Source organism: Sinohyriopsis cumingii, chromosome 7 (genome assembly GCF_028554795.1).
Source record: "Sinohyriopsis cumingii isolate HCF-2022 chromosome 7, ASM2855479v2, whole genome shotgun sequence".
NCBI classification, from domain to species: Eukaryota; Metazoa; Mollusca; class Bivalvia; order Unionida; family Unionidae; genus Sinohyriopsis; species Sinohyriopsis cumingii.
The window spans coordinates 55,482,237-55,504,098 of record NC_142967.1 but is presented as its reverse complement, the minus strand read 5'-3'; the positions used below and the strand labels follow the sequence as shown (position 1 = coordinate 55,504,098).

The window sequence follows — 21,862 nt, the reverse complement described above, 5'->3', positions numbered from 1 at the left end:
TTTTATTTTTTAATGTTTTTCTAATTTCGTGTTGTTTGTTTTTGTAATAATATTATTATGTTTCTTATCTTATAGGTGTTGTTTAATGTTGTAACGCGCTTAGAGCTTCTAAAGATTAGGCGCTATACAAAGTCCTCATTATCATTATTATTATTAGCAAATGTAAATTCAAACACAAATGCAAACATTTGAACAATCTCGGCAAGGGAGACATGGGGTTAACACGATCTAGTACATCATGCCATTCATGGACTCGACTCTTCTGAGGTCAAGAAAGCAGATGGCCATCACAATGCCATTTTCTTTCTGTCTCTTAGGGACATCGTGCCCAAAAAAAGTCAAAAAACGTTCTGAAGAGATTCCAAGACTTCATTATTGTGGCCTGCCCATCTCACATGTGGGTAAGTATGAATGCTTTGCAAGCCTGTCTGATAGAGAAACCGCTGGCGAATCGCTACCCGACATGGCTTTTTTATATTGATCTCTGACACCCAATCCTGCTATTTTATCCAAAACAGTTTCCTCAGACTGTCCACGTGAACATAATTTATCTTCTTGTCATAGCATCTTTACACCTTCCAATGTATGCAAGCATGCAAGAAATGCATTGTAAACCTTACGCTTAGTTTGTAGACTGATCCCTCTGCATTTCCACAAATTCTCATGTAGTATGCCAAAGGCCACACTTGCTTTAGCCATTGGTTTAATAATAGATGTATGCATAACATCACAATATGATGAACTGATGGCTCCACATGTCCAGTGTCACGAAACGGTTTACCTAAAAGGGTTGATAGACTCTTAAAAATGCTTACCTGATGCAGGCTAGAACATCGTCTCTATCTTGATAATGACGGTGAGACCGAAATTGTTACAAGCTGAAGAAAAATGGTCCATACATTCATGTCAGACTCATGGTTAACATTTTGGGAACAGTCATGATCAAAATAGGTGATCATGAATATTCACTTCCAGTAATGTCGTCTCGCCTGTGGTCTCAGAGTGAAGAGCTGGAAATCAATCAGGGTATTTGATGTCCATCATAGTATTATAGTAATGGACGGCATCAGTACGCGGGGCAGAAAACATTAAACTAAAATGGGTTGTGGCTAACACACAACCATGCTTGACTTCTTTGGTAACTGGGAATGGTCTAATGATTCACCATCGTCCATGACACAAGTACGCATGCCCACACGGAATTGCCGAACATTCATGATGAAATTCTTTCGGCAAACTAACTGCAATATGCCTCCAAATGCCTCGGTGATATATTATAAATTCGATGTGACAAAGTGTTTTGGATGCAGATGAGTACACAGAGTCTATGGAGGATACAAGCTTCCCTCGACATTTTCGAAATTTATATCGACTGTATCCAGTTGGATACATACTTCTTCGACAAATGCCTGTTTCACATACTCCTGTTTCATTTTGGCAACATTAAGCTCTTAGGGCACCTTTCCGCCTTGTGGTTGTCTGCTATGCTGAATTCGGATACTGAGCTGAGCGATTATTAGCTTGGGATCAGTCCAGCATTATGCACATTCCATTGACCTTTTCACAGTGAAATCCTACCAGTCTCTTCTTCTAAAGATAACGTAGTCAATAATATGCCAATGCTTAGAACGTAGGTGAATCCCAGACGTAATTTTGCGGTTTGGCAGGCTGAAGACTGTTATTGATCAGAAGGATGTTCTAATCCATATGTGTCAAACTCAAGGCCCGCGGGCCACATCAGGCCCGGCGTACAATTATATCAGGCCCGAGAGGTCTTGACCGGCGTACAATTATATCCGGCCCGAGAGAGAATTTTAGGCAAAAATATTTTTTAATGGCCCTGCGATATAAAGTGCAAATCAAATACCCTAATTAGCAGCCTTGTCGAACGATAGGCTACCTGAGAGCGTTCTCGCTTCGATCAGAATAAGAGAAAATAAAAGTTGTGTAGTGAGTAGATGTTCGTCGTTACAGTAACCTAGCAACGTTCAGTTGCTCGTTTTGGATTGGCGCATAAGAAATGAAAGTAGTGTAGTGCCCAGATATTACATCACCTTTTCCCGCTACGACTAACGTGATATCAATCAAGCGTCTGTCGGTAGATGCACAATCTTTTTTCTTAATTCAAAGCTAGCATTAAAATGGCCAAGAGAAAAGTTGATTCTGAAAACAGAGTCTTTCAAAGCCGCTGGGAGGCTGAATATATGTTTACTGATATTGGCGGTAAACCTGTATGTCTAATTTGTGGAGATAATGTGGCTGTGATCAAGGAATATAATCTGAGACGGCACTACGAGACTAAACATCAAGACAAGTTAAAAAGCCTGAATGCAGAGCAGAGGCTACAGAAGGTAGAAGAATTGAAGAGGAATCTAACATCACAGCAGACGTTTTTCACCAAAGCAAAATCACAAACTGAAGCTGCTGTGAAACAAGTATTATTGTGGCGGAGGAGATCGCAAAATCAGGCCGACCATTTACAGAAGGAGAGTTTCTGAAGCGCTGCATGATGAAAGTGTGTGACGTCTTGTGTTCAGACAAAAAGCAGATGTTTGCAAATGTAAGCCTTAGCAGAAATACGGTTGCTGATCGGGTTTGTGAGATGGCCACTGATGTGAAAATACAGCTGATCGAAAAAGGCAAAGACTTTGTTGCATTCTCCCTTGCTGTCGATGAAAGTAATGACACGACTGACACTGCACAGCTCGCCATCTTCATCCGTGGAGTGGACTCCAGTTTGAATGTTACAGAAGAAATATTGGACATGAAATCCATGCATGGGACAACGACAGGAAAAGACATTTTTGACAACGTATGTCAAAGTTTAACCAACATGAACCTGCCTTGGGCAAACTTGTTGGACTTACAACAGATGGAGCACCGGCGATGTGCGGCGAAAAAAGTGGACTAGTTGGAAGGATGCGGTTAAAGATGCAGGAGAACTGTACTGGTGAATTGATAGCATATCACTGCATCATACACCAAGGATCGCTGTGTGATAAAGTCCTCAACATGGAAGGTGTAATGAGCACTGTAACACAAACCGTCAAGTTTATCAGAGCCAAAGGTTTAAATCACCGCCAATTTCAGTCTTTTTTGCAGGAAATAGACTCAGAGTTCGGCGACATGCCTTATCATACAGAGGTGCGGTGGCTAAGTCGGGGAAATGTTCTTAGTAGATTTTTCCAGCTGATCGAGGAAATCTGTCAATTCATGGACAGCAAAGGAAAAGACTCCACAGTTTTTCGGGATAAAAAGTGGAAATGTGAGAATCGTTTCTGTCTGACATAACCACTCATCTCAACGACTTGAACCTGCAGCTTCAGGGACGGGACCACTTGATCACTGATATGCATGATGCAGTGAAGGCATTTCAAGTGAAGCTGCGCTTATGGGAGACACAAATGCACCAATGCAACTTGTCTCACTTTTCTTGTTGCCAAGCAATGTTGAACCAAGTCAACGCTATGGTGTTTCCCAATGCACACTTTGCTGAAAAACTTAGCTTACTTCGCGCCGAGTTCGCACGGCGCTTTAGTGACTTTGAAGCACAGAAAAGTAATTTCGAGCTGTTTCGTAACCATTTGCCATAGACGTGGAAACTGCACCTGTAAATTTGCAGATGGAGCTAATAGAGCTGCAGTGTAATGGGACAAAGGCAAAGTACGATACTGTGGGACCTGCACAGTTCACTCGTTTCATTCCTGAAGAGATGCCCCAGCTTCGTCTACATGCGGCTCGAACCTTGAGCATGTTTGGTAGCACATATCTGTGTGAGCAGCTGTTTTCTGTGATGAAGATTAACAAAACATCACACAGGAGTCGTCTCACTGATGAACACTTGCAGTCCATCATGAGAATCTCAATGACACAGAACATTACTCCCAACATAAACGAACTTGTAGCCAAGAAAAGATGCCCAACATCCAGCTATGACAAATTGGCATAAGAGCGAAAATGGGTATGCCAATGATTGTTTATTATTAAAACTTTTTTCTGTTTTAATTTATATTAATGTTTAAAAAAGGTTTAATTTTCCGCTTATTGAATGTTTATCCTGTTCGGCCCTCAACCTTACATGTGATTTGAGTTTTGGCCCGCTGAGCGATTGAGTTTGACAACCCTGTTCTAAGCGCATTTTCTCAGAAGGAGGAGTCTGTTGTTTCTGCATGTGTCAAGGCCATTTATGCCAATGTCTGGTGATAAATCTCAACTTTTTCACCGATGTCATCAAAGACTATGAGCTTCTCTGATTTGGTATGTTTGCAATCAGGGGCTCTATCATTCATAAACTTTATCCGTTATCTCATGTAGTTCGGTTACGATGGGTATATATATATATATATATATATATATATATATATATATATATATATATATATATATATATATATATATATATATATATATATATATATATATATATATATATATATATATATATATATATATATATATATACAGATGATAGTTGCATGTCGTTTCCCAGACAGTGGGAAACTAATTTGCATTTGTCTCTCATTTGTGTATTTGGGAAACGTTTAGCTTGCCTACTAACATAAATCTGATTGCAAATCAAACAACAGCTTCACGAATCTCTACTTTATTTCGGCGACTCCAAACGAAGGTGTAGCCTGCTCCTGTTTCTTCCAGTTGTCACTCACGGCTCTAATTGTTATTCTCTTACTGTCCGCACGTTCAAGAAATCGACGATTAGTTGCGTCAACTCTGTCTTCTTGCTAAGGGATAAAGTCAGCTTGGGCTTGTTTATCACGGTTAAGGTTAGACTGACAAAGGTAAGTGCACATTTTCTAGACCTTTTCTCTTGATATGAAGCAGTGTGATCCTACAAAAGGGAAACTCAATCAACCAGGATGGAGTCGGGTTCGGCTGATAATTTGGTCCAGTGAAAAGCAACCCAATGCCCTGAGCCACCTCTGTGCATGTCTGCAGCTACAGCTCCCAGTGTATCTACAACTGTTGATTTGCCGATGGAAATAGTGTCATGCATGGCGCATGAGTTGGACTGAGGTGAGTGAAAGTTGATCAGAGTTACTCTCACTCTCTCGTCTAGGCATGTCTAACTCTAGTGGCACGACGGTGTCTAGACGTCTTGAGACATGTCCGGATGCAGTGGAAGGCCATCTATTCCAGTTGGACCTGAGCTGATGATCTGCACTCTCCACACAGTTCTTGCCATCTGCCTCCGCAGCTGGGTGATGAGCATATTTTCTCGGCCGTCTGATCTGCCAGAAAGGACTTACAAGAGTAAGCCAGACGCATCTTTTCGATTTGGATCAAAAATCATTGGTAGTTCCTTCTACTGTACCGGTCGATGCCTGTCCCAAAACCCCTCAACCTTATCCGCCATTAAACATCTCTCATATTGTATTTAGCTATGATAATCCATGTGACAATCATAGAAAGGTTCACTGATGACGTTTAAGATTCGTTTAGTCAAATGCCTGGATACAATCGTTTTATCATGTCTGCTTCTTCTACAATTGGAGTTTAGATATAGGATTGTTTTTTCTTTTATAGGAAATATCATCTTTGAATATGTTCATGAGTTGCTTTCCATACTTTGTTTCAATGATCTGTGATCAGTTCTCAGTCGGTTGATTTCCATAGTATTGTCAAATTCAGTACACATTAATATGTTCACTGTGTTCTAGAGGGCAAGAATAATCTAAAGTGGAAGTTTTATTTTAGGTGTCTTGGTCTGGGATGAAATCAAATCTCCACAAAGCAGATCCTCCTGAATAAACCTCTTACGTTCTGCGAGAAAACGTGAGTGCTGTTGGCTAATAAATGCCTTGTGGCTTCCAACACAGTCAAGAATGATCTCGAACAATGTTTATAAGCACAGGTTGAAACTTGAAATGATTTTAAACAATAGTTCCGCTGAGGGCAGCATTGCTGACGGTGACAATGAAACACGTTTATGTTGTTGACCTAGGAAAACATGCTCTTCAACCTTGGATCGGTGTCCAGACGCAGTGGTGCAGATTTCACCTTCTACTCGTCAAAGAGAATATTTGATTGTTGATCTAATCAGACTTTATTGATTTCGTTTACAACTTAGCTATGATATGATTTCCACATGATGCACGTAGATGTGTTGCGATTGGTGACGAATTACATATCGAAATATATATATATATATATATATATATATATATATATATATATATATATATATATATATATATATATATGAGATTTTGCTGGAAAGAAGACGAAATTATGTTCTCACTCGAATGTTCATGCAGAAAAAAGACGTAATAACGTAACAACCATAATAAATCAGTATCATTTCAAAATCATAAGTTCACTAAACAAACTGTCCAGTGTATTACTTCCTAAGTATATACTTCTAAAACTTGCGAATATTATTTATGGTAGTAATCTTTACTCTACCATTTTAGTATGCATTATTATGTCTAAATACGTTATTCGTAAGTGATTCTAAGAAACGCCTCTGACATTCAAAATAAACGGACTTTTTAACAAAGTCAGTTCATTATAGTCTGGTTTGGTTGCAGTGGTCACATGGCACGAAAAGGTTGAGTACTTTCGTTGTGTTGCTTTATACGATCGTTTTCACTTAGAATATACCAATTCAGACTCAGATCGTTCTTTCTTCCGTTCCCTGTATATAATGCGTTTACACATGCACACATAAGCCAAAATCTGAAGACAGATTTTACATGGGAGATGAAAAGCTACGCCTGCGGGTGTGTGAGATGAAAAGATAAGCAGAAATGATTTATTTCATGACCTACATTTATCGAGGCTAATCACATCATTATAATTTGAAATTATTAATTAAGCGACTCTCGTCCTCCTCTGACTTCATAAATTATTATTTCCGACTTTTTCCGATGCAGAGTACTGTACTCAGCTGTGTCGAAAAACACAACACATTCTATGCACAGTGCTAATATGATAAACACACAGAATGTAATACTTTTCTTTTCGAGGATCAATTATTTCATGGTCCTAATTAACAAAGATGCAAACTATAAATTCAAAATTTAGTTATCATTTATTGTCTTAAAATAAATCAGTTACACCATATGATTTTCTAACATTTATCCCCTGTGCATAATGTTAATGTGAGTGATGCCAATTTCGCATACAATTAATATCCTACAAATCAATCAGGACAGAAACCTGATTATTGATTTCTTTACCAAGTCGTATTTTAAGTTTCTAAAGATTCAAGCCATTTGAATGAGAATTGCTTTCTTGCATCAAAATTTGCGGGTAGTACCGCTTGAAGCCAGTGGAACAAAAATATTGATCAGAGCAACTAATCTTTTAAAATGCATATACAGCTGCAACGACGTTTTGTCGAATTCGTAACAATATATTAGTAATAACATTACGTAACAAGATATTAGTAATAACAATTGTTGCAAAAAATACAAAACTGCTTAGGGTGAGCATGTTTGCATTAAGCAGCTGTACCGCGTATTACAGACAGCATTATCATTGTAACATCGTGCGGTGAATTTTCATCCGGTCTTAACCAAGGTAATTTATCTTGGTCAACTGATTTATACAAACGATTTGTTGAATTAGATGTATTAGTCGCCAACATTACGAATTGCCTTCTTCTACTTCTCCAATTGTCAGTAATGAGAATTAGCATCTAGAATGACTATCCTGGAAACGCATTTGACGGTGATCATTTGCTTCCCGCCCAAAGCAACAAGATGCACCTGAAGTAGTGTGAACCATCGGTAGACTATAGTCAATGATATCTGTGGTCATTCTCAGCATTATTACATTAAAATATAACAAAGTTGATTGATTTGGATATTTATATTTTATATATTTGTTTTAAGCAATATAGATTTGCAATAGTTTCATATTTTGGATTGTATAAGGTAATGCGTTTCTAAGCCACAATCAAGCAATAATTGCGTTTAGAACGAGGCAGAAGACGTAAAGCCTTTGTGGTTCAAAATCAAATTGCATTATCAGTGTATTATCAGAATTGGTTTTAAAACAGTCAAATCAAAACACATGAAAACCAAAAGCCGTCGACTTGTTTTTTTCTTTGTGAAAAACAAGAAAACGACTTATCTAACTCTTAGCAGCAAACGATAAACGATTCAACAAATCGTTGACGCACACGGTTCATCATGTTGATAAAAAAGATTATAAGCAAATATAGTATCGATGAGAACCAGAACTAATAAGGCCTAAGAGAAGTCAGGTACATGACTCATAATTACATAATAGTTACAAGTTAAAACCTTAAGCAGGTATTCAATGGTAGCCCGATGATTTCTGTAATTTTCCAATCATGCTAAATGTTGTATAAGCAATTATAATATCGACAAGAACCAGAAATAATAGGACCCAAGGGAATCCAGGCACCTGACTCATAATGACATAATAGCTACATGTAAAACAATTAAACGGGTACTCTGCGTTAACCGGATGCTTTCTATAATTCTCCAATCATGTTAAATGTTATGAAAGCAAATATAGTATCGGCAAGATCCAGAAATAATAAGACCCATGAGATTTCAGGTATCTGACTCAAAATGACATAATAGCTACAAGTAAAACTATTAAACATGCATTCTGTGTTAGCCGAATGCTTTCTGTAAATCTCCGGTCATGTTAAATGGTGTTTGTTTATGGTCTACATGTTTGTTCGTTTCTTCTTTTCTTTGTTACTGCGATCTAATAATTTACATAATTTGTTTCTTTTTCTATTTCAATATGCATTCGTATTTCTAGGGGTTTCCATATAATGTGTATAAAAAAGAAATACCCTGGTGCATAGTTCTTACTCGTCTTTGAGACAAAAGGTGAAAGTTTTATTTTCCAAAAATGGTATTAATGTCGGATTGGCGCTATCTAGCCAAATATAACAGACGTTGATTCCTGCATATTCACAGTTAAGTTTGATAAAATTGCCTTCTGCCGATTTTCAGAAAATGGAGTTGTAATTGTTCACTTTGTCCTAAAGTTGGCCTTTGAAAATAATTGAAGATAGCACTTAAAAACTGAGCTCAACGTTTTTCTTGTTATTATAATAAATCTGGCTTATATGTGATATCATTTGCGAAAATCTGTTTCTTGCAAATATTAAAATGATACTTTAATAAACAAATTTGTATATGAATTGTTTTACAATAGGAAATATCAAGAAGTTAGAGGACAATTTTAATGCTTTAGCCTAAATCCGCTTTACAGTACCGATTTAAACTGCATTGCAACTGTCGCAATAACTTTGTTGTTTCATTTTTCTTATGTACAAAAATGACAACAAGGGAAAGTTAATGTTTTAATGTTCACGTATTGAACGTACACTTTGGCTAACGAACATTCGTTTAGATTGTGTAGGAGTTAGTCAGTAAAGTGTTTGTTCAAGCTATTGACATTTTGGACTTTAGCTTTCCCCTTGTCATAATAAAATCATGTTTTCTACTTGGACTTTAGCTTTCCCCTTGTCATAATAAAATCATGTTTTCTACTAAAACCATAAACATTTATCGAGACAAGAGGAACTGTGATGTTTGTTTAACATTACATTTTCCCGTGTCGCCATAGAATTAAACGATTGAATTCATATTTTCTCTCTGTACCATTGTTTTAATTTGTCCCACAGTAGCACACCATACTACTGATATGTTTCAATTTAATAATATTTATTTATATTCTTTGTTTGTAAATGTACTTGAGACGAGACCAAGTTAATTACATAGCTACATTCGGTAAATTTTGTGTGAATTAGTTTTAATCAAGTTAATTACTTTTCTGATGATTAATTTACATCATACTGTAAAATATTATGTTCAATAAATAATGTGATTTTTAAAGTCTTTGCTTGATTGAATTAATTATTTCACACCACTCTTCTTCAAAGACCTCTTTAGGCTGGAAATCTTCCATCAACATTAATAATAATATTCTTGAGCCGTCAAATCTTTTTGATATTTTATTTTTTGCATCAAAGATGCTAATGAGCTATACTATCTCATTCAAACCAATACAGTAAATAACTATAAGCGATCTATATTTACTAGGCGATGTCAAAATGCTTTAATTGTATCTGTAAATCACATTTTAAAAGTCAATAAATCTTTCTTTGTTTTAGGATCCTCAAAATGAACAGACGTACTAAAAACAAAACATAGAACCCAATAATATTTAAAGTATTAGATCGCACAAAATTGCGACGTACAACTTATATGTTGGTCCTTCAGATATTGTGCTCGTCTTTGCGAACACAGTTGTTTTTCTTAATTCTTCTTTAGACATCTGGGCACCACTTAAAACGTGATGTGGATTACTCAGATAGTGAAAATGATGTACTTTACTGATATAGTAAACTGACGTATTCACTCAAATATGGGAAAATGGGGTAATTGTCCTCAAATAGAAAAATTATAAAAACAATGGGACAGATATCATACAAGATATCTTCACAGTCCCAAAACACTGGGTATATCATACCACCAAATTAGCCCAAAGCTAAAAGATTACGTGTATGGAGTTACACGAAACACTCCGTCACTAGCATACATGGCTACCACACTGGTCAACCAAGCAGTCAGCATTACAGAAAGTAATCGACCACCATTCAATTCCTTGGTCAATCAAGCAATCAGCGCCCACCAAGCGGTCAGCAGCACTAGTTCACCTGATACTCAATCAGCAACACATTGTTAAATTAGCTGCGCGGCCACCTTTCAACCAGCTCCATCGTCAGCACCGCAGCCGTCAGGGTCAACTTCTATGGTCAGCTCTACAGCTGGTACACCGTCAACCCTGACAACCATGATCACCTCCACAGCTGCCACGGTCAGCTCTGATCACAACACCGTGTACAAAAAAATGACATGTGCATATACGATAACACATAATGACGTTATATACAGTAAACGATACAAATTACATTATCGGCACAACATGACAAAGCAATAAACAGGTTCAGAAGGGAACCTACTAGTGTCCGATAAGAATCATATGGAACTAAACGTTTCTTAATGAAATGCAACTGTATTGCTAATATAGATGTCTTGATAAGCATCATACAATAATTGAAGATATTTGCAGTATATGTAGAAAATATACAAAAAGTAAACATGGTAGTACAATAGGTATATATTATAGTATACATTGGAAATTAACAAATATCTCACATGCTTCTACAACTGTAGATGAAAGTCTTTATGTAGACTGCTCACTGACAAGACGTTAGGAAATGCAAAGATTTCGTCCTCCGGTGAGGCGTTTATATACAGACGATGTAGCCCTACATTGTCTGTGCGCTTGATGAATATCGGTTTTCCCCATTAAAAGCACTTCGCACGTGTGACATAGGATGAACCGAACTCATTGTTTCAAAATAGTTTACAATATGAATAAATCACCCACTGTTATCGTTGTACACAAAAAACGAAACCCGAGTAAAAGTATTTTATTTAAAATAAGGAGATTTATGCACTTCTGAGACAAAGATGATGGGTGAAAATATGTCCATTAAATAGCTGACGGAGGCTATCAGCAACTTCTCACCAGAATTAGAGGTTATGACCTGTTGTGCCTCAGATGCTATGTTAACACGTCGACGTCGTAAGAAATATCTTCAAGGTCCAGTCTACTGGACGAAATAGAATAAAAATGAACTTCATACAGAAAGCGCTTGAAGAGGCACATAGTCACGCTTTTAGTAAATTTTGTCAATCGATTGACATTGAAATCATAAATATCCGAGAATTATGAAACGTTCTGACTTATGTAAGCCATACTTCTCTACTTGTTAAACACACAACATCCAAACCCAAACAACAGAAGAGAATGTTTGTTGACAACGTTGTGGTAAAATGGCATCAACAAATAGGTTCTGTCATTTTGTAAACTTGACAATCAATTCCATACCCATCATATAAATTCAACTGCAGAAGTTTCCAGACAATCTACTATCATTGGAATTCACAGAGCCACACAGCAAATGAAAATGGACTAGTGTAATCTCTCTGAGAAGATATTTGCAGAACAGCCAAACGTTTCAAGTGCAATCTTTCAAACATATACCTACCTGAATGCCCCTTCGACATTTGAGGGGCTGTATATTCATGCAAACGCCGAGATCAGATGTTTATAAGGGCATATTATTAATCAATTATTTCTGGGAGCATCATCGTCCCATTGCAAACACTTCTAAACAATCATGTAGTCTGTTATTGTGTAACAGATGGTGTGATAATAATTATCTATGCTCTTTTACGCAGGTTGAACGATGAACTCTGTCTAGCTAGACAATTCATGGTAGTTTGAACCCTGCTGAACTAGCCACACCTTTCTCTACGATGCTGCTCTTATTCTATGATATTTGACAAACTTTGACTCAAACTATAGAATAAGATCTGAGACAATTCTGGAAATGAATGCACAACAATAACACAAAACGAGATTGCTCACAATTATCTTTGAATCCATTAGTTGAACAAGAATCAATTTTATGGCCAATCATTGGAGAGCAGAAAGTCAATGTACTTTCAATACAATCGCATTAACTACATAGCGAGTCAATAATAACGTATATCCGTTTTGACGCTACTTTCATACAAAATGATGGGGTAAGTTTGAATGTCTCGAACGAGTTCTTTATAGCCTTCAATTTTAAACAATTCAGTTACTAGTTTCGTCTATTCATTTTCAGTTGCATCAACTCTCAGACTATACTTAATTTTAAATGGATGTCAACAAATATCAATGGTATTAAAACATATAACAAAATAAATGTCATTGTTTTAAATATATCCATGTCACGCAAAGCAAACGGTGTTGCTTTAATCATGGTTGGCCATAATACAATCGATTGTAATTTTGTTTGCACTGTGAGAAACTGGTCTGTTTTAAGGATTTATCAATTCCAATTGTTTTCTTAATGATAGTTATAACAAACTGTTTCTTGTCAGGAGACCTGCAGAACTAAATTAATGATCAATAATGTAAGAATACCATTCTCTTAAATTTATACTCAGATAACGAAATTGGCTTCGATGCTGAAATTGGTCTTGGAAGTGAAATGTTTATCTTTATTGATTGAAGTCTGGCCATATAATCGACATTTTAAAATGTCCATGCTAATGAAGCAGTCACAAATTCGAGGGTATACGCATTTAGATTTGCTACAGAGACAGAGATAAAGGGATTGGAAAACAAACAGATTGGGTGTAGGCAAAACATTATCTGATGTAATAATGGTGCTTTGCTGTACTGAAGACTGGTAACCATATATAACGAATCAAATGATCTTCCAAATCATAAACGGCATACAGCCTTTCCATAGGGATCGCAAGATATACCTGTCTGATCTGTATTAAACAATAAAATAAAACTGCTTGATAACTGTTTTTTAAATGAACATCAATTTGAAAGAAAACTATTGCCTCAAGTTCAGACCTTAAAATTTAAATATCAATACTAATTTTAATACCAAGAATACTTTCAGTTATTTTTCTTTATAATATTATTGCTTTGTTTGCAGCATTTACATGGCATATACGATGAAGATACTTATATGAAAATCCATTCTTGTGTACCGAAATATAGTATTGCCAATTGTTATGGTCTTAAACAAAGTGACCTAAAGAAGGGAAACCAACAAATTAAAAAAAACAACTTAAATAACTTAATTCTCCAAGTCAAACAATTGAAATTTAAGATGTCCTTGCAGTATTATGTATTAAATCCAAAAACGTCATTTACCGTACTACACAAGAACAAAACGAAGCGAGTGCTCCAAATTAATTCCAGGTCCACGAAAGTAGATTATTCATTAGATTTACTAAGTTCTCATGTTACTGTTTGAAATAAAATATTGTTCTGGGTCTATTATAATTGTATTCGATGGAGTTCTTGACAATGATGTAATGATAAATCAGTAGTGCCGACCAAGCAAATGGCCTCATCAATATTCACAGGATTTAAGCTTACATAATACAAACTGTAATTAAAAAAAGAACTTAAATTGTACTGTACGTTTCCTCTGTTCCTATTTGCTAACATTTTTTTTTTTTTTTGGTTTCAAAATATTGGTATCTTGCATTGAACGACCGCACTTATCGTTATCACGAGTAATTCATTAGACGACTACCATGAACACAACAATTTCACATACTAGTTTAGTGGGCAATATTTTTATTCGCTTACTGAATAAAATTCAGTTTGGCACAACAATATATGTGCTTTCTGCGCGGAGAAGCCACCTAGCCAAATGTAAAGGCAATTTGGAGACCTCGTATCAAAGTACTGCAGTTAAATAGCTCAATAATATGTAAATAAGCAGTAGCTTAGAGTCTAAAAAGGTACTGAATTCAAAAGAGATTTACTGAACAACAGATAAAGCGAATAAACCGCAGACAAAAATAAGACACGTGTTAGGACGAATCTAGGCAGAGAAAAAAAGTATTGTTTCTTAACAAATCGTTCCCAATCAAGTTCAAAATCATGTAAGTCTCAAAATTCATGTAACGCTCAATCGGTTCATGTCAAACCTTTGCTCTTTAAGTCTTTATATTGTTATTCAATTGTAAGTACAGTATATTGCTATTTAAGTCCAACTACAGTATATTGCTATTGAAGTCTCACTAAAGTATACTGCTATTTAAGTCGAAGAACAGCGCATTGCTATTCAATTGGAAGTACAGTATATTGCTATTTAAGTCTTACTACAGTATACTGCTATTATATTCGAAGTATAGCGCATTGCTATTCAGTTGGGAGCATAGTATGTTGCTTTGTCTGTCGAAGTACAGTATTCAATCATCTAATTTTCCTAGAACATCTTTTTCATTCGAAGGCTATATTCTTATTCATTCAAAAGAATTCTTCAACTGAACTCTTATTTATGTCCTTGAACCAACGAATTCATTTACATAATTAGAGCTAATAACATGATACGGACGAAGTAATAGGAAACTGACTCTCTGATATATGCATCCTTTATTTGCGTTCATTTCTTTTCTATATGCAAAACATCACAAATCTCCTTTGGCTAAGCAATAGTAATTTGCTAAAATTCCAGTATTCGCGTCTAATACTTTGTCATTGTCATTCATTTCTACTCAGTAAGTGTGTGTGTGACTTCAATGTGTTCACTACATTAGCGTCTTGCTGTCTAACCCATGATTCTTAATTGCGAATATTCTAAAAAGAATCTGATATTTTGAACATGTATCGTCGAACGTATGTCACAATGATTCGATAGGTCTTATTAATCGAGTCTTTGAAACTAAACGGATATTAGTAAGGAATGATCGTCACAGAACTGGCATACGATTTTTAAAGGTACAGCTGAGACTGCAAACCACTTATGGGTTAGCCCCAACTCCAAGGGCAGGTTTCGAGAAACAGTGGCCTAAAATATTGAAAACCTTTCCTTCTGAATGTAATATATGTGAAATATTGACACGGTGAGTTTTGAAAAACTGCAGAATTAAGACTTGACCTCCATATTGTAACCATAACACAGTTAGCATTGTACTTATTTATAATGTATTTAGTTCACGACTGTTTAAAGTATAATGACTTTCTTTCATCCAGAGGGATACATATTATCGTCAGTAGTTGTATGAACCACTGGCATCAGATGATAATTATATAGGAGTCCACGGGTTAACATGAGTGACTCCCTATCGCCTCAAACGGAAATCATATGATAAATTGGTCCAGTACCTAGGATATTCAGCTTCTGTTAACTCCGTGTCACTGAAGATGTCTAAGGTGTCATATTTCCATACAGTGGAATCATCCATATTTGCTCATGTCTTTGTTACGTATGTCAGAAGAACTTCCATGTACGTTCGGTAAGAATATAAATCCATGATGCTGCTGACTAGTTTGTTATTCAAGTATAAATACAATTCGTAGAAAACTGACTGCATAAAAGTGTTGCGAGGAGCCACTGTAGCATCTTCTCCTTGATTGGTATTGTCCACTGTTAGAACTTTTACTCTCAGGTACATGTGACTGCACTGTGTAGGCTTGCTGACTTCCCTGTGAAATCAAAATACCAGGGACTTCCAAAACAAATTGAATTTAAATTTCAAAAGCAATATTTATTTCTCTGAAATAGAGTTCTGAAATTTGTATCCCAAATTAACACCCAATTTATGATACGACTCCATGGTAATAAAGTAGAAAACAGAGAAGAAGAAAAACCAAGAAGTTGTATAAAACGTATCAAATAATTTACTTTGAAAGATAATATATGAAATTAAAATGCGGGGGAAGAATACCGTATAATTAATTAAATATAAATAATGGAGAAAATCCATATCCATTAGAATAACCACACGGAAGTCCGTAGCCCTCAGGTTGGGAAATACTTATCAAACTGATATGAACGCCATGAAATAAATTTATAGGTAATTCGAAATAGTATAGTGTACTTTGTGTAAATAGTGAATAGCTCATTTTAACCTATTATTATTAAAGTATTTCAAACGTAAATTGTAATAAAATTTAAATATAAATATATTGCGTTAATTCTAACTCGATTTAACTCTAAATTCCAAACTCAAATATAAAGTTCATTGGATATACAGCCTAAATTATATGATTCATCAGACTGTAATTATTGCATTCTCTCATTATGCAGTAAGATTCACTAAAACGATAGAAGCTATTAGGCAAGTTTTACACGATACTTCACTCACTGATGATTGGTGCGTTTTCGTTTAATTCCAGCGTGCCAAGCGTGTTTAACGTTACTGGTGCCAAACGGCAGTCTTTCAATGCTATTTGTTATTGCTACAACTGAGATTAATATGGTCCAAAATGTGTTGTACTAAATTGTTTTAATGCACAAATAATAATTTCACATGTAATTTTGTAATCAAAATAATGCTCTCTCACTTATTTTGAAGTGAGCTTAACATAATGTAGTTCATAACGCTTAAGTAAATTCAGGTAAGTGATTTTTCACCTCATGTATTAAATATAAAGAACGCTTGAAAATATATTCCAATATTTATGTTAAGAATGATGTGACTCCTCGTAAAGAAACGTCGTAAAGATTGTTGTTTTTGTTATGCCGCTATCTTTTGAAAAAGGACCATTTATTTTGAAAACAAGAAAACAAATTTAGAGAAACAGCTATGTGGTTTGCTAAATAACAAATAGAACACGGTTTATCTGGTTGATCGGAATAAATATTGTTTGTTTTGAGGGAAGGGATGGCATTTTTTGCAGAAGTACCTTAAAAAGCCTCAAGTTACCTGCACAATATTCTTGTATTTGTATATTACGAAATATTCTTCAGCATTTAGTTTTTCCTGGGTTTTTTCAACTAAGAATGTATCAATTTAATTGTTACTAAAGACGTTAGGTATTAACTGAACAACAATTTGTTTTCTAAATTATTAATAAATTCCGTTTGAGATTTAAACGCTCGTCCTTTGAAAAACATGAATTTTAAAAAGAATGTACAAACCAATACAACGATCAAACATAAGTAGGGGCAGAGTGAGAGAACAACTGTATTAAAATATGAATGAATGAACGAATACATGAATTTAAAATAAAAACAAAATAAGAAACAAAATGGAATAATTTTTAAGAAATATATTAGTACACAAACGAATGAGAATAAATATGAGGATAAAGAAATGAATACTATAAGAATGTATGATTATAGAAGAGGTTTTACATTTGGACATTTTAAAGTGATCTTTAATTGGGCTTAGGTGAAAACATACCTAAAATAAAATAAACTTGAGACTTCAAATGTAGCATATACCTTCGGCCTTGTCTAATGTAGCAAACATAATCTGCCTTACATAATATAGCATACACAATCGGCCTTGCCTAATATAGCATACATAATCTGCCTTATATAATATAGCATACACAATCGGTCTTGCCTAATGTAGCATATATAATCTGCCTTACATAATATAGTAAACACAATCGATCTTGCCTAATGTAGCATACATAATCTGTCTTACATAATATAGCATATACAATCGGCCTTACCTAATGTAGCATGCATAATCAGCCTCAACTACTGCAGCATACACAATCGGCCTTATCTAATGTAGCATACACAGTCGCTCTTACCTAATGCAGCGTACAAAATCGGCTTTAGAAAATATATGGCGCATAATTGGCCTAGCCTAATGTAGCATATACAATCTGTCTTAGTTAATGTAACATACACAATCGGCCTTACATAATGTAGCATACACAATCGGCCTTTCTAAATGTACATTACACAATCAACCTAACATATTGAACTCTTGTTTAATGATCTTTGAAATGCATTCTTGCCGTTTAGGTGCTTTCAGATCAGTAGCGATGGCTTACTTTTTTATTAACTAAAGTTCACCAAATTTAAAGATGAAAACATAAGCCCTAACAAATATATGTAGTCAGATTTTCCACATTATTAAAAACTATAAGCTCCCAAAGAACATGTAAATATATTCATAAATTTTCATTGCAAAAAGCATGAATGGAAATACTCTTTTCATTCCACGTATACAAAACGCATGACAGGAAATAATCTTCTCATTTCACTTGTACAACACGCATGACAGGATACACTCTTTTCATTCGACATATACTTTAAGTCTGATTGGTAATAATATTTTCATACCATGCTTATTGTGATACTGTGACTGCTTCTTCCGGTCCATAAAGCAATCTAATTTTTCACTGCTGAATGTTTTCGTAATATTTCCGTCATGATAGAAATTGGCTCAACGCGTATATTTACTTTCTAATTCCAAAACCCTTCCGCCTGGTGCCCGAAAGAGGAGTCAAATATATATATATATATATATATATATATATATATATATATATATATATATATATATATATATATATATATATATATATATATATATATATATATATAGTGTGTGTGTGTGTATGTGTGTGTGACTCATGGACCTTGAAAAACCACATGCACATCCGTAGTTCACTCTAAGATATTTAGCTTTGAGGCATATATAAAGGGAATCGGTGTGGTTAATACGGATAAGCGCGTTGGTGAGTTTCATAAACATAAACTTCCATCTATAACAGTTATGATTTTCAGAAACAACTAAATGATTATAAAATGACAGTCAGCATGTTAAGCCTAAAATGCGTTGATTTATTCACACATTTTGTAAAGATTCTCAATGGTTGTACCACGGTTGTACAATGTTTGTACAACGGTTGTACAATGGTTACCTGACTATGAATAAATCTCGTCAAAATTTACATCCCGACAGATTTTTCCAACCTCACGTTGATGGTGAATGATGTCTACTTTTGTACCATCAGATGAACGTTTTCTTTTGCGATTAGTACATGTACTGCATTCCCTGCATTCCAATCTTTACCACTTCCGTTGATATTTATCGTGAAAAATGTATTGTAATAGCTTAAAATAATCCCATCCTTTTACTAGAGTGGGATGATTTACTATTTTATCTCCTGAAATATGTTGCAAGGGTAGACGTTTTAAATATTATCTTCATATCATCGCAAAGATGCATGAAGTCTCACCAAAATTTTTATTTCTTGCTGTGTGTAAAGGTCGATATTATAGTGTTAATATTACAGCTCGCAACGAGATTGCAACTTCACATTTTAGATTAATTAAATTAAGTCACCACGATCACTTTTCTACTTGCTTCAAGCACATTCGTTATTATCGATAGAGGTCAAACACGTGGGATTCACGTGGGATAAAATTACTTCAATAGACTAGCAAGCCACCGGTATTCGTACATAAAAGCCTGAAAGTATTGGGTTTCTAACAAAAGTACATTTTTAAACACGTTATACTAGTAGAAACAAAATACACATGTGACTTTTATTTGGTTTAGAAATATTCCTAAATACTTTAAAGCCATCCTTGGTACGAAATCTGGAACATCTGCTGAGAATGCTATCCTTTCATCGTAGCGTAAAAATGTCATGATTTGATTGTCAGTCAGGTAGAATGTTTTCTGTGAATATGATCGCTTTTCGGATATTGACTGAAATATATGAGAACGGCTTTTAGAAATGCAGCTTACTTGAAGCATCTTTTTCATTGAAACCATACTGTACTCTGCATTTACTTAGAGCTCTACAGAAGTGTGCTCATAAACAGTTATCAAAGATGCCTTATCACATCATACATATCATGGACTTTTATGATTAGAGAATAGTAAAAACTTAATTAAGGAACTATGTCAGGGTAATTTAGGAATCACTTCTGTATCTTAGGCTTGAAATTAATAGAAACAAATTCTACCTTTTGATTAATAGCTACATACATGAAAGCAGTAACATTATAGAATAAATATCCTGCAGGTAAATGCTAGTATGCTGTGAAAAGCACAGCACTAAGATAAACGATCTGCATATACGTGTATGTAAATGAAGTGACTCTGTTTTGACTGTAAAACAATATATTTCTTTGACGTATACTTGGCACTTAATGAAATCTCTTTTGAGCTATTACATGCTTATCGTAGCAAGTTTTTTTGTCGTTTAAGATCGAGAAAACCACTGGACCATTGCCAAACAATGAAACTAAAGTATGTTACATTTCAATATTATTTTTTATTCTTCTAAATTATTTTGAGGAATTAATTAGTTAACTGTTTAAAAATAATGTTGATTACCTTGGAATGGAATGTACAGTGCAGATCGAACATTCTCTAGTGTGTTGCATGTGTACTGTACTAAAGAAAATTGAATAACACTGTCGAAATAGCATCTTCCTAACAATGTTTCCATTTTGTGATTTTTCAACAATTCAACAATACATATTTTTGAAATCATTCAGATATCATTAAGCATATGTAGGTCTTATTACATACTGTACATTGCCTACTCGTTCTATTTGTAGAGCATTTCATCTGTTTGTATCCAAATGACATGAATGATACAGGTTATCTCAGTATGCTTTGTCTTACTATTGCGTAACAGATTATACATTTATCAAACGTTAAACTGTTAAACTACAAAACAAGTAAGGCACGTTGAAGAAATGTGTGTGTGTGTGTGTGTGTGTGAGAGAGAGAGAGAGAGAGAGAGAGAGATCACGCGCGCGATTCATTACAACGGCTAGCGAAGGATTATGTTTAAAAGAGTTGAAAAATCTATATGTATACAAGATAGGCTGATGGAATTATATAGTAAGTGAGTGTTCTCTGAAAAACCTTGCTACTAAAGAAATAGTACGATCTTGTCGGTTCATATAAGTGATGGGTAAATTTCAAAACACTTGTAATTCAAAATTAATAGTACATTGTGTATGGTCTGGGGTGTTTATTAAGACGTTTCTGGCACACGGAAGGGGGCGGGGGGGGGGGTAATCATCTTGCTATATTGTGCTATTTCCACCTCTACGTTAACATCTGTGAAACGCTATCACTTTAAAAGAATTCGATCTTATTTATGGGTTGGGCGTGGCTTCTATAATTCTTTGTCGGGGGAGGGGGAAGGCAATATTCTTTAGCCTACCTATTTCCTAACTCAGCTCAAGGGCATTTAATGGCTTTAGGCATCATGGTGTGATTATAAATTAGCGACATTCTTTGACATTTATTGCCTATTAATTTGAGACATTTTTCGCTACCTAAAGACCTTAACAATGCAATTATGGTCCTCACTCAACAAGTGTCGTGTGGAATGGACAGATTATGTTTGAAGCAAACACCCTAACGAACCAGATGGATACGTTTAACACGCTCAAAGCAGGAAGCACATCAGTGCTCATTTCACAGACTGACGGATAAGGAAAAGGCAGTCTAGACAAGGTACAAAGCTTGAACCGGCAAACATGAAATATGACAATCTTTCTAAAGCAGTCAGAAACACGACAACTGAGAAA

The 21,862-nt window shown here is 35.2% G+C and overlaps 1 pseudogene; it reads left to right on the top strand.

Moving 5' to 3' along the window:
* Positions 1 to 2,141: 2,141 nt before the first annotated feature.
* Positions 2,142 to 3,949, top strand: LOC149795294 (general transcription factor II-I repeat domain-containing protein 2 pseudogene; annotated as a pseudogene).
* The last annotated feature ends 17,913 nt before the right edge of the window (positions 3,950 to 21,862 follow it).